We start from the raw sequence: 15,000 nt of genomic DNA on the forward strand, positions 1-15,000 counted from the left end.
ATTAATAAAGGAATGTTGAGTCACTTTGACTGTATTAAGCTGTGTGAAATGATTTCTTATCTCAATTTAACTTTCTGTCCACAGTTTAATGATTGATAAGCTTTGCATTTTTACAGAGGTAATCTAAAACAATATTTGATTGCTGTGTTGAGTTAATAGCAACATGCCCTTCTTGTTTATCGGCTCATCAGAGGAGGTGCTTCCTTCGATTTAGTGAGCTGGGTTGGCAGGATGCTGCAGTTGGGTCTTCTGCACAGTTACATGGGGTCTGGGACTCCGGTACCTTGCTTGTCTTGCTAAGCATGTGTGTTCTCACAAAGGCAGGGGGAGGTTTAGGTTGGATATGAGAAGGAAGTTTTTCACCCAGAGGGTGGTGACGCACTGGAACAGGTTGCCCAAGGAGGCTGTGGATGCCCCATCCCTGCAGGCATTCAAGGCCAGGCTGGATGTGGCTCTGGGCAGCCTGGGCTGCTGGTTGGTGACCTGCACACAGCAGGGGGTTGGAACCAGATGAGCACTTGTGGGCCTTTGCAACCCAGGTCATTCTGTGATTCTCTGGGTGGTTTCTGCTTAGTGTGAGGTTAGCTGCTTGTTCAGCCTCACCTAAAGAAAGATAAGGAAAACAGGAGTAAGTCGTGTCCCATGAAAATTGACACCACATTTAAATCCTTGAATGAAACTTGCAATTAATGATCCTCCTTTAAATTGACCCCTGGGGTGCCGTGCATTAAAAGGGAGCATTGTTTTGGGTATCATAGATTTAAAGCAAAGTGGCCTCAGTTTACTCTCCAAAGCTCACTGTTCCTGCGATGAGCACTTGAAGGTCTGCACTGGAGCACAGTGCTTTCTGCTGGAGGGAGAGCTGCATGGAAGCACTCATCTCTGCTGTGCTTAAAAGGGAGATGTGGTTTCGAGCCACTTCTCCAGCCTCCCTTTGCAATTAATGCATTTAAACACTTTTCGGTTTCTCTCCTTTGTCACAGCTCCTCGTGCCCCATCAGCCCCACGTTAGCATTCCTGCCCTTTCGCTGGGGTTCAGAGCTCTGCAGCAGGTCAGGACCTCCCTGTGAATGCTTTTTTTTATATATATATAACAAATTGCTGGTATTGTTCATTAATTCCTGTCTTTGAAATGCCATGTCAAGCTCCCAAGGAACTCACAGTGCCAGTGTCCCTTGGACAGCTTCTCACCATGGTCCAGTGCGAGTTCCTGATGAAATTACAGGTGCAGGGAAATGCAGAATTAGAAATATATCTGATGTTGCAATACTTGTGAAGCTATAGCTTTGTTGATGACAGGACAATTCCGTTTTTGACAGTTTAATTTACTGTTGCCAGTGGACAAGAGCAAAAGGAGAACGTGGGGTTAGCCACCTGCCCCCTCGCACTGTGTTTCACATGCTAGGTTGCAAAATCATGACTCCTTCAACCTGTCGTGCTCAAATGAGAAGGTTTTCAGCTGGGAAAATGGAATACATCAGTGCAGGTAATATTGCCTGACCTCATAAAACAAAAGGAAAAATTGCAGATTCTGACAGCCATTATGAATCTTGTATCAGCATCCAAACGGCTCTGAGCTGAAGTACAGTACATGTTTATAATAGGAAAAAAAAACAGGGTTGCCACATTGACTTGCAATATGGAGCAAAAAATGACTTGTCAGTAATTCGTTCTGGGGCGTTAAAGAGGCTGTTGGATTTCCTGGGATATACACGGAGGCTGCTTAGCCTGGAGCAGCACGGGAGGGCTGCATTCCCTGCTCTGATGCATCAATCCTGGGCTGTGGGTGAAGGGGACCGGCTGGGGCTGTGCAAGCATCTCTCCCTCTGGGCCCCTGCAATGGGGGCACCTAGCAGGGAACATTGCCCTGCTCTTCAACTGGGTTTGAAGCATTTCAGAAGTGTTAGGGATGAGGTGTTGTCACCCAACCTTATGTACTGTGGCATCTGATGATGCTCCAAACTGCAGTTGTATTTGTTTAAATAAGTAGTTTTATTGAGTTTTATTGTTGCTTGGGTGTTTTGTATTGTTTTTTCTTTCCAATTTCATCTCAAGTATTCCTTAGCAATTAATTTCTCCACAACCCTTTAATTTGATATTGCACATCCATATGTTGTGTTACTCCTTGGGCTTAACTCTCAGAAGGTTCTGAGAGGCCGTTGTCAGGGTTGGGGATGGGGTCAGTCATCGGACCCATAGATTTACACATCTGCAGTGCATGGGCTTTCATGGAGGCTTTTGCTCTCAGGCTGTATTGATAACAAAGAGCCCGTGCAGGAGTTCTAGACAAAGTGTGCTCATCTGATTACTTTAATACGCTTCCAGGACTACTGTAGCTATTTTTACATTAGAAATTCCTTCTTAGGCTTTTTTTTAGACTTGCTGTGTTCTGAAGAGGTAAAGACCTTTGTGATGTCAGCTTTTCAGGCTGATGTGTGGGCCCTCCCCGGCTCACCAGGACAGCCGTGCCCTTCCACATTTGTCAGCATAGTACAGAAGCACTCGGAATCCACCAGGCTTCAGCCCGGGTGGGATAACGGGAGCGTTGTTCAAGCTTCCTTTTGCTCTTGGGGGAATCAAAGCTCTTTTGCCTCAGCTAATTGGGCTGGTGTATGTGTGGGCAGGTGATCCTCGCTGCCGCCGCGGTGATATTTACCCATCTCCCCTCCTCAAAGGGAGCCTGACGCACAGCCGTGCTGCTGGCCGCTTTGTGTTTGCTGGAGCTCGAGTGCTCTTGAATTAAATTACAGCTCGTGGGTAAGATGGGAGCGTCAGGATGCAATGGGGAGCGAGGCTGGTGGGGTCGTGCATCTCCACCCTGACCTGGAGGGAACGATGCAAAAGGCAAATTCAGGAGCTGTGCCCACATAAGAGATTCTATTTTCTTGGTGGTTTGTTTTGCTTCTGTTTGTTTGTTTGTTGTGCTTCTTAGGTGTTATCTTCAGTGTTTAAGGTTTCAGTCTTCAGTTATCTCATTTATGTGATTTTTTTTTTTATGCCAGCAGGACAAAATCTATGAACTTATGTGTTTGTAGTAATGTAGATACGTGCATCTCAGTCATCTGAAGAACCTTTCGTATGAATATCTAGGAAAGGAAACACAGGGTGTGTTGATATCCCTACAAGGGGCTTTGTGCATGGACTGGGGCTGCCGGCAGCATTCAGTGTCCCTGGGTGCATTGTGGTTATCTTTGGGATGGGTGGAAGGTGGTGTCCCCCAGGGAGCAGCTGGGCCATGCAGCTGTTAGGAGAAAGCATGGGCAGAATTCAGGGAAGAAAGAAGAGTTTGGCTTCTTGTAGGTACACAGAAGGAATGAGAAACAATGGGCTTTTGGGGGTTGTGATGCTGGAAGGTAAAGGAGGGCTTAGAGCATCTGTAGGGATGTGTGCACTGGAATTTGTTCCGGCAGAGCAGGCGTATGGGGCTTTCCTTGGGACACCCAGCTGAGGCTGTGCGGTTGTCCGTTCAGACCAGCGTAAGGCTGCTGATGGTAACGAGCTTACGGAGCCTTTTACGTTTGCAGCTATTAATAAATCTCTTTTCCATAAATTATCATCTGATGTCTCCTGCTGTCAGAATGAGCGAGTTTCCCGGCCGAAAATATTGACAAAGATGTTGAGCTGCTTTAGATAGAAAGATGTTCCTCTTTTCAAATATTCATTTCAAGGTTTTATTTCTCGCTCGGCATTTATTTTTAGAAAACGACTCTCCATTTTTTTTCCAGAGACCAAAAAATCACCCCTCGTTAAGGCCAATTAAGGTGGATGAAATGGAAGGCATCCTCCCCCCACTCACTGCTTACTCCACGCCTTGCACATCACCAGCTGACCACGTTTTTCCCTCCGTGGGGCTGCAGAGCTTTGCTGGGGCCACTTCTGCCTTCTTGGCTTTTTTGCTTCCCTTTGTGTGAGACTGTCAGCGCCCGAGCCCGGCCGTGACATGCACACAACGCCTGGTTTTTCTCCTTCAGATCAGCGGCTCTGGACAGCTTCTCTTTCTCTGGCAGCCGCTTCAACCTGCTCTGTCTTGTCATCTCAGAGTTCAATATCTGCTGCTCTGAAGGAAAAAAAACGGGATGGGTTGGACCATTGTATTTGGTCTTTTGACCCTCCATGTTGCCCATGAGCAGTGAAGGATAACTTTTGACAAGCCATGTCAGATGTGACAGGCAATCTAGTTGGGTTGAGTGGAAATGTGCTGTACAAGTTTGAAGCCTTAGTTGGGGGCATTTTCCTGGTGTTCAGTGCATTTAAATTGACACCAGACCTCAGTGTTGTTCGCTTCTGAGCCCGTTCTGCGTGCATTGCCAAAGCGGTGGATTTCAGAGCCAGAATGTGAGCGTTCCGTATGCATTTTGCATATCCTTCCATCCCCGGGAACACACGTTGAATTTAGCTTTCATCACACTATTACAAGCATCCTTGATTTTTATTTCCTTGCAGGAAGTTACGCTGTACCGTTCCGTTTATTTCTGTGGCTCCTCAGGTCAGCTCCACGCGATAGCATCGCCGGCTCCGAGGTTACGCTGGAGGTTGGTGAATACTGCCAATTATTCAAAAGGCATTGAGGGAGCCTTGTTAACCTTGAAACCGCTTTTATTTCCCAGTTAATTATTCAGAAATGTTGATAGTAGAACTTTTGTAGGGAGCACATTTTCTGCGGTGTTACATAGGCTTTCAGTCAAGATATTTTCTTATTATGTTCCTTCATTAATGGGGTTGTGATATGTAGTTCCACTTTTATTTAAATTAATTCTCATTATGGATGTGAAAAGCTAACAGATAACGTGCTTCCCAGTAGTCTATTGAAACCCAAAGACTATCAGTGCTGGTCATCAGGCACTCCGTGCTTCCTTCACATCCCTTCCCCGAGCACAGCTCTCTTCCTGCCCTGCTTCCCCGCAGGGCACTGCAGCCTTGCCCAGCCCGCTCTCATTGCTGCAGCCAGCTGATGGGCAGCAGCCATAAATTGCGAGGCATTACCTCTCAGGTGCCTCATTCCACTCCTGCCTGTCCTAAGCGATGCCTTCATTTTCCTCTGGGTTCTGCCGCGTTTTTCTTTTCCCCTGGTGTCACAAAAATGTTGGTGGTGGCTCTGTGGATTTCCAGCTGGGTTTGTCCTGTGTGGACAATCTGTTTGACAGCCCTTTGCTTTGCACCCTGCTTCTTGGAAGTAAAGAGCCTATTTTGTTCTCCTGTTGCCGCCAAGCCACAATCTTCATCATCATCTTACCCTTTTTAGCTCCCTGATTACTACTTGCATTGCCCGAAGCTGAAAATCATGCAACTTGCTGAAATGAGTTTTGGGCCCTTCCTTCTGCAGAAATGCTGCCAGTGTAGTGCAGCATTGAGGATGGGCAGTTGGGGCTTCTTCAGCATCTGTGCTCAAGCTGGTCTTGAACATTGACCCATAAATGCCCTTAGAACGTAATACCACTTTGAGCTGCAGCAACTCTTGGTTTCTCTTTCTGTTTTTGTAAAGAGTTGACCCTTGAGTTTCTATTAGAGGAGAATTCAGGATCCCCTCTGGTTCTGGTTTTCAGTGTCTGTTTGGAATGCTGGAGTAAAACCACACAAGGATATTACAGTTCCATTTATAGACGTTTTAACCAAAAATGTGACTTGTATGGAGAGGCTGCAACTGGGGCATCTCTTTAATCATTGAAGTCCTTGCCAGCCTTCTCCCTAGCATTTTAATTCCCTTAAATCACAATTAATTAAATAATCAGTCATTCCTAAGAACAAAGGTTCCTTCTTGCCGTGAGCAAATAACAATTCCTCACTTTTCAAAGCTCCCTCTGCCTGCCCAGCGAAGCAGGGGAAGGTGCTGTCGTCCTGCCTTGACTGTTCTCCGCTTCCCTGCTATTTCCAGAGGTGTTTAGATAAATCATCTCCACCTCTTTGTTTTCCTTTCTTTTTCTGCATCCTTTACCAAGCACACACTAAGTGGGTATTTTTTTTCCTTGAAAATCTTTCTAAATGAGGTTTCCTTTGCTTCCATTTTAGCCACAAGTAAGACACAAGACATGAGATAGATAGCTAGTTAAGACTCTTCTGTTATGATGGTAGTGGAATAATTGGACATTTCAGGTGGGACTTCTCAAAATGTGGGTTTTTTTTCAGCATGGAAGTCTAGAAGGTATCTCTATTGCCTTCCTGGCTATGATCTATAATACAGCTCAGATATCAGGAGGGCACTGGGTATCTTCATATCCATACAGCGTGGCCCTGTCTGGTTAACTGCGTGGCTTTTTTGGACCACAGGCCCTGTAGTTGTGTGCATAATGCTCTGAGCTGGTTTCCTCTTCCCTGCAATCAAGGCAAAGTACAGTCTTTTGTTGCAAATTAAGGTTTTAAACCATTTAGCTCCTCTTCCTCTCAGCTTTCCGTTTTCAGTTCCAAAACACCGTGTTTGCTCTTGGAGCATGCACACAGCACATGAGCACATGGAGCTGGCTCCTGGTGGGGAGCACTTGGAGCAGAGCACTGCTGGAGCAGGTTGGTGGTTCTGCTGTCAGTGTGTGCTCCTGGCTGCCCCTTGATGTCACTGCTGGGATTTTAGCATTATTGTGCTCATTGCACACAAACCCTCTGCCTAGCAAGCATCCTGTGTTTTATTTGTGCTGTCTAAATGGCTGTTAGACAAAGTTCCTTCTTAGGTCCGTTGTTGGGTTTGTTTGAGTAGATGGGTTGAGTTTGGCAGAGATTTCCAATATTCTCCAGTTTGGGTGCAGCTCCTGGTTGTGCGGTAGCTGGATTTGAGTAGAGGGCTTCATAATGTTCAGCTGGAAGAGACAGAGATTAAATACATGTTTTGGTTTCTTTAATTTCAGGCTTCTAACAGGCAATGCAGTGCTCTGGAAAGGCATTTATTCCCGAGTCAGGCTTTGCTTCCAGCTTTTGGGTCTGAACATGGAGGGTTAGGAATGGTGGGAGATGCTTTCCTGGTGGCTCAATGCAGAGACCTCATGTCTGGAGGCACAGCAGGAGGGGGGTGTGGGGATCTATGTCTGTGTCCCAGCTGCCTAGGGACAAGCTGCTAACCACCTGGGTGCTGAGGTCTGCAAGGGAGAGGAGAACATGCTACGAGATATGGCTTATTGGTTTGCTGTAGCTACAGTAATGGGAGGACGGTTGGACTGGTTGATCTTGTAGGTCCTTTCCAACCTTGTGATTCTATGATTCTATGCAGCGTGCCCACCAAGTATCAAGAAGAGCACCTCTATGTGCTGATACAGTGCTGTCCAGTCATGCCAGCAGCTTCTGGTGTTGATTTATTTCCCCCCCCTTCTTTCAATGTTACCCATTTGTTTATTTTTTGCCCTCATTTTCCTTCATAGTAGATGTGCTTTTTCTTCTTTGCTCAGCCATTCACGTGTGAATTAAAAACAAATTAGACCGCTGGGTCAGTTAAGTATTAAAAAAAAAAAAGGAAACAAAAAGACATAGAGCGAGTATTTGGCAATAAACTTGTTCTTTTTGGCACCTGGAATAAAAACAGTAACATAACAGTACCTTTATATAGCACATAAAAATATAATTCAGGATAAGAATTCAGAGGTCACAGCAAGTGGTTAGCTAAATAGCTCTAGGGAGTTGGAATAGTTTGCTTATATAGAGATAAGGCGATATTTTATGCAGAAAGCCTATGTGTGGCTCCAAAGTGTGATGGTTTTATATGGAGTCAAACGGCTTTGAAAATACTGTGCAGAAAAAGTTAGAATTATTTTTGCAGTTGTAAAGTGTGTGTATCGGAACTCACGGGGTGAATAATTCAGCTGTATTTAAACATGTCCGCTTTCCTTGGCTTTAATTAGGCAGTTGTGGCTGCATTGTTTCCTACCAACAGCTTCCTTCATTTCTTGAGCTGCACGTTGCCTTTGTTGGAAGGTATCGTTATGCTGGAAAGGCATTTCTTGGCCATGGAGAAGCGACAGTAGAACTCTTTGGAGGTGTGAAGTCCATGGGGACCGGAGCAGCCCCTGAGCCCCACCATCTCCATTGGGTTCAGGAGTGGTTATCAGTGCCTTGCAGAAAAACTGCCATCTTACTGGTGGTGCTCTGCCATTTGGAACCTCAGTCTTACCCATAGGTAAGCGTTGTGGTTCTTTTCAACCCAGGCCATTCTTTGTCTCTATGACTCTGATGTGATTTACCCCAAAATAGGCCTTTTCTGTTGTGTGTGTATCAGTGTTGAGTACCGGTAGGGGAGGTCTGCAGCCATTCCGTGAGGTTTATGGTGTGCCTTATGCTAATGGATAACTGTTCGCCAGGCTGATGATACAGAGAACGTATAGTCAATTAAAGTAACCTTTTCAATTAGCAGGATGTGTTAATGCCGATGCAGAGGTGTTCCTTCTGGTCTCAGAGCTGCAGCAGCTGCTGACCCAAAGCATTCCTGGTGGGCCCTGGGGGTATCTCCCATTCCTCCCGAATCCAGAGCAGTTTGTTTTTAGCTCACCTGAATCTGGATGCACTGACTCTCATGGATGCTGTCGGGTTTGGGGACTCACAGCTTTTTATAATACCAGCCAGTCCCAGGTAGCAAACTTGGTAATAGTTTCTCATTTGAATTCAATGGTTTGTATATAAACACATAAGTAAAGTAATGAGATGTTGAGCAACTATTTGTTCAAAGACTTCATTCACTGAGAAATGTCACATTAGCTACAAGCATTCATAACCAACCAATAGTTTTGAGTATGGAAAATATACCTTGTTTTTTTTTCTTGGAAACTGATTGTTTCCTGATTGTGCAGGAAGGTGCACATTGCATTAATGGATATGGCAGTGTTTTCTCCTTTTTTGCTTCTATAAGGGCAGGGCTTTAATCTAAAAGCTTAATTTCTTTCATCGAGGAATTAAATTCTGTGAGAACATATTTAAACATAGTGAAAAGATGTAACCGGTGGCATGCTGAAGGGTACATGCCCCTCAACGCACATAATTATGTGGTCATCCAGGGCTTCGTTCATCAGGGCATTTGATTTACATTGGCCTACCTTAAATTTCATGTCATTTCTTTATATATCCAAATTAATGCATTTGTTCTGGAATTGTAGAAAAAACCCAGCTAACGCCTGTCAGTGCGAGCAGGGTTTGGCTGCAGAGGAGAAATCAAGTCTGATTCTCTTTTCCCATATATCTTTTTCAGTGCCTACCTAAAGAAAAGCTGAGGATAGAGGCGTATTTTTTAGTGACCCCAGCATGTCTTCTTGCTTAGGTTAGCTCTCATAGCCGTAGCCACTGCAGCACAGCCTTCCATAGAGGTCCTTGACATTAGGAGAAAAAACGTTGGCTCCCTCTTTGCTGGATGAGCTGCTAAGCATCCTTCTCTCTGTCTCAGTTCAGTCACAACCACATCCAAGTTACCAAAGCACAGTTGATGCTACATTTCATGAGTACAGTTCACTACATCATGACTTCGTATGTATATATGTAGTGATAGGTGGATGGTTGGACTGGATGATCTTGGAGGTCTTATCCAATCTTGGTGATTCTCTGATTCATGTGTATATATATATATATGTGTGTGTATATGAAATATATACTGAAAATAAAAAGACCTGGGAATAAGTTGCCCTTGGGGGGGTTGCTGCCATTGGCTGTGTGCCCTTCCCTGTCTGAGCCCAAGAGGAAGCATTTTGTGTCCCACTTCCAGGCTGACCACTTGGCTTTCTCGATGGATATTCTACCTTTTGCCACCCAACCCTTGCCTGATTTTTTGTGTTTTATTCCCAATAATACTAAATGGGATGGGAATAAAACACACCAATGTGTGGCTGTGTCAGAATACCTCCTTTGGAATTCTTCCCTTTCGAGGACTAGTTGCAATCCCAGTTGGGCAAATGGTATAAGCCCACTGTTGGGTGATGGCGGTGCGGGGTGCAGAGCCTTGGCCCAGCACTGTGGCAGCTCCCACTGGAAACCATAAAGGAGCCGTGAGTATGGGCTGCTGGCTTCTCAGAGCCCGTGGTCTCATCCGGAAGGGGCCTCTAAAAATAAACACCCCCGTGTTCGCCTCTTTTACAATGCTCCATGCTTTAGCTCTTGTATAAATATCTGCCACATTTCCACCAGGAGTTATTGCTGTTATATATTTTACAGACACTTTACTGTCATCTAAGTGGTTTATTTTATTCCCACGGCTAGGAGGAAACTACAAAAGGAATTTTGTAATCTGAATGTGATTGTGGGCAGAGAGTAATGTTTTGAAAAGGAGCTCAGAGTAAATTATATCACCGCTTTATTGCGTTTAAGGAGACTTTTCTATTGTGCTAGGAGTTAACATTAGTTTTCAAAGTTATTAACTGGATGCGGTTTTATTATGACTGTGTGTTTTGTCACTAGATGACTTTTCTGTTAGGATTTTTGGTGCCAGTTAGGCTGCAACTTTGGCACCGCTGAAGTTTAAATATGTAAACTGGGCTCCTGTTGAAAGTTTGTTTAGGTTTTACCTCGCTCTCCAACGCAGCCAATAAAGTAAACGATTTTCCCCTCGCAGCCTATTTATAGAGAGGCTTTCTTTGGGTGTGCGGCTGGTACACGGCACAGCTCTGACAAATCGTGTTTGGAGAACCATAGCCCAAATATTTGCAAAGCCTTGGAGGTGGCTTCTGGTGGAGCTGGAAGTTGTGTTTCTCGTTGCAGGGGGCAGAGCTGCACCTCTTTGTGTGTGTAGGTGTGTGTAGATGCATACGGTGAGGGTGGTGAAGCATCGCATGGGCTGCCCAGAGAGGTGGGGGGGGTCCATGCAGACAGCTCAGGGCAGGGGATGGGCTCTGAGCACTGATGGAGCTGTGGGTGTCCCTGTGCATTGCAGGGGGTGGCACCGGGTGGCCTTTGGAGGTCCCTTCCAATTCAATCCATTCTGTGATCGTATGATTTTACATGTGTGTATGCACAGCATCAGCATGTGGCATCGTGCTCTGTGTTCTCAGGTGCTCCCTGCTGTATTCTCTCTTACAGACGATGTTGGAGCCCCTCTGTGTGCTCAAAGGGTAACTCTTGCAAAAATCAAACCACGGCCATTGCAAGGGTCTCTTCCTCAGTCACAGGGATGTGCGCTCTGGAGCGGAATTGATCATTAATGCATCTGATGCATTTTCTGCCTGTCTCGATGTACTGAATAGCCAACAATAGAGAGTTCCTCATAAAATGAAAAGGCGCTGGGTCTTGAGATGTCGGGAGCTTTGCAGCAGTGCGTGCAGCAGTTCCGCACAGGTTGCAGTGCCAGGTGCCACAGTCCTTCCCCTAACAGCAGCATGGTGGAGAGGAGCTGGAGGCGATGATTCGGTGTGTTGGTCAAAGGACCAGAAGTGTTGGCAAAGGAGGATTCAGGCAGCTCCTGTGTTCTGGAGTTTTAGTTTCTCATGTATAACTGTGCAAGGCACAGGTTGCTGTGTGATGCCAACGCCAGCATGAGCGCAAAACCCAAGCAGTTGCTGGGTGGGCTTTTGGTTTTTCTCAGTGTTTTTAATTCCTTTGAAATGATGCTGGTCGTGGGTAGGAAATCAGCTCACAGTTCTCTGCAGAACTCCATTTGTTCAGCGGGTAGAAATGCAACGTCCAATGGAAAAGAATTCAAAGAATCGCCTTAATTTTGGCGTTCCTTTACTTTGCATCCTACCTGTTTAATGAGCCGCTTCTGTGCATCCTCCCTGCCACAACGGCTGTAATTAAGCATCGTTAGCACTGTGTGCAGGCTGGTGGCTGCCGAGCGCTTTCATCTGCCCTCCCCAGCAGCCCAGATGAAAGGGGCTGACCCGGGCGGGCTCAGCTTTGATGTGCTGCAGCGGGCAGCAGCGCCGGGGGACGGCTCTGAGCAGCGATGGGGAAGTTGCATTCATGCAACATCAAGTGAGGCTGCACGGCTCCTGCAGCGAGCAGCCCTTTGGTGTGCTGTGTGGGGAGAGGTGCCTGCCTGTCCCCATGGATGGAATTCGGGGTTCCCTCAGTGCCTGCCTGTAATGCTGTGTTGTTGTTTTTTTGGCTTTCCTCAAACCATCCTGCCCATGTTGGTTAATCGGTTTCACTGTTGATTTGCATCCTCCCTCTCGGACTCAACGTTCGCGGTGTGGATTTACTGCTCTGCGTTAAATATGAAGCATGAGTGTGGACCGTATAAAGGAGAAATATCTCGTGGTATGTGTGAAAATGGAGGAGCCTCTTCTGAGCCAGGGTGATGGGATCCACGCCAAGACTTGTAGATACCCATTATCAAATGAAGTACCTTCATGAGACATAATGTGAATTATCCATTACCTGCTCTGGCCTTGGTGGGGCCCTGGCACTGCTGCCCAGAGCTGTGGTGCCCAAAGCCATGGCTGAGCCCTGGGCAGCCAGGGCTGGTGCTGGACCTAGAACTTGGCAACCCATCCCTCAGCAAGTAGTTGGAACGTGGCGGTCATTGAGTTTTCTAAGGGTGCTCTCTCTAGAGATCTCAGCTCAGAGATTGTTCTGCAAGTGGCACATTTTCATTTCTACAGACTGCCAAAGGGATTGTGAGGTAACTGAAAAGCCAAGCTCATCTTTGCTAGATTCAAGTTCTTATGCTCACCTCCTCTGGAAGAAAAAAACTACCTCAAAGACAAAATAGGCAGCGTTGGTGGAGGTGCTAGAGAGACAAAGATAACATAGTCCATTCATCATTTCATAGCACTGGAACAGTGCCTTATCTGAAGCTTCACTGCCATCAGGTAGGAACAAAAAGTTAATTTATGACTATTTAAGGCCTTGAGGAGGAGGACGCTTCCTTCAGAGGCAATACTCTGGCTGTAGGCAGACCCCCGGCCATTGCTCTTCCTCCACCAATTTCCTAATCTCAGCTGCAAAGAACATTTTCTGCCCCGTTGTGATTCTGTGATGCTCTCATTTTTATGATGCCCGTATTTTTGCTGATGGTTAATAAGGAAACATGGTTGAGGCTGGGAGGAGCTGAAGGCTGTGTGGGGGTCTCAGCTTGTTGGGCACCATGTGCCATTTCAGAACTGGGGCACAGTGCTCCCAGGGAGCCTCTCCAGTGGGTGCCATGGGATTATTGTGTTTTATATGCTGCATGTGATCCTCCTGCTGATGCATCCCAGACTAAGACCTACCTTATTTTGTATGGCATGGCACTGTCAACTTGCATTAGGCTTGCAGCCCAGGACACTTGCCAGAGCTTTTTTGAATTGCCGCTGCTCTGTCATCTCACAGTCCTCACTCTGTGTGTCTGTCAGTGATTTTCTCTCCCTCGTGCGTTCCACACTCGATGGTGACTCTCTTAAGATACTTGTTTCAATTATTTTTTCTTAATTTGACCAAATAATTTCAAATCCTGGTTCTTTCACGTAAGCTGTACTCTGGGTCGTTGTCCATTGTAAGCATACCCTGCAATCAAGTCATGAATAACAACCAGTGTAGAAGTCAGATGTGACTGGACGCTATAGGACATGGAGGCATCATGCCATCACAGAGTGATGATTGCTGCTTGTAGCAGAGGTATATTTGGGTGTATCATATTGGAAACCACAATATGTTTGCTGGGATTTTGGCTTCTGTTGCCGCCCCGGAGCTTTCACTGGGCAGTTCCATTCCCTTTGTAAGTTCCATTCCCATTGCTCTAAGTAGCTCTGCTTTGGTTTTTTACGAACTTTTCTTGGCATCGACCTTAAACTCTGTTAATGCTGATTGTATTTCCCTCTCTTTTATGAGCATGTCATCACAAAGGTATATAGAAATCTTCCTAAAGTCGGTATATATTGCCCCTATTGCTCTCCCCTTATCCACGAGGCCAATTATCTTGTCAAAGAAAAAGATTAGATTTGTTTGGTGGTTTATAACCTTATGAACCTGTGATGCTTATAAATATTTCAATAATTTGTTCCATTATGTCTCCCAATATCAAAGTTTGACTGGTCTATAATTTCTCCCTGTCTCTCTTCTCCCCATCTTTGCAGGTCCTCTGGGATCTCAGCTCTCCTTGTGAGCTGTCAGAGCTGGTCACTGGCCGCTCTCTCTTCTAATGTATAGCAATCAACCTCTCTACTGTCAATTAGGATTTGAAGCCAGTCCCAATATAAGTTACTGAGGCATCTGTAAGGTTTGTTTGTGGTAATTATCTGGTTATATGGGAAGGCTTAATAAACCATCGTGGGCAGTACAGGTTGGTGGATTATTTCATGCAACATAAACGATTGAAGGACTTAAATGTATGTGTGTATAAACGCATATGAAGAAACTCACAGTTTTGATCTTAATTTAGAGAGTTGACTCATTTCTATCAACTGTGTGTGGGTATATTAATACAGCTCTTAAGGTATGTTGCATAATAAAATACAGAATGTACTCCGTGAAGTTAATTTCATGCGCCTTCACCTTGGACTGATTGGTATAAATTCAATTAGATCTTAATGATTTTATGCAGTCAACACGTAATCCAGAATCTTGTGGCTTCAGTAGAAGTTTTCCATACTGTTTTCATTGGTGAAAGTTTAGATAGTCTTGAATGGAAGGCATCTGAGAAGGCTTGAGGGGGAAAGGTGCCAAGATGGGGCAGGATTTGTGGTTAGGTGTCCTGTGTGTTGTGCACATCTATCGTTGGGCTTTGCCATCAGTGCTGCTCAACAAGTGTTGTAGTCAAATGCTTCTTCTGCTCTGGGGCACCAGAAGCTGCTGCAAGGGTGGCCCTGGTGGCAGCTGGCACAGGGTGCTGGTGGTGGTTTGTCTGTGTCCATGGGGGTGCATGGCCAAAATAACCCGTTTCATCCCCGCTGTTACATCATTGGTGCCCTCCACAGTTGTGCTATTGCTGCCCAAGTGCAGACAGTGCTTTTACCACAGTAAGTGCCACACCACCAAGTTGTTCTTGCTGCAAACAAAGCCGCTGCTGCAGCGTTGCTGTGCATTGTTCTCGCTAAGCGAAGACTCAGAGAAACCAGCGGTGCAAGCAGCACACTTGTTTTAATGAGAATTTGCTACTTACTAAAGCATTATGAATATTAAATACTTTTAGTAACA

At 45.7% G+C, this 15,000-nt stretch overlaps 1 protein-coding gene across 1 annotated transcript in view; it reads left to right on the forward strand.

Moving 5' to 3' along the window:
* MGMT (O-6-methylguanine-DNA methyltransferase) overlaps positions 1–15,000 on the forward strand; it is a 123,851-nt gene that overhangs the window by 58,156 nt on the left and 50,695 nt on the right. The window lies entirely within an intron of this gene.

This window comes from Excalfactoria chinensis, chromosome 6, assembly GCF_039878825.1.
Source record: "Excalfactoria chinensis isolate bCotChi1 chromosome 6, bCotChi1.hap2, whole genome shotgun sequence".
Taxonomy (NCBI): domain Eukaryota; kingdom Metazoa; phylum Chordata; class Aves; order Galliformes; family Phasianidae; genus Excalfactoria; species Excalfactoria chinensis.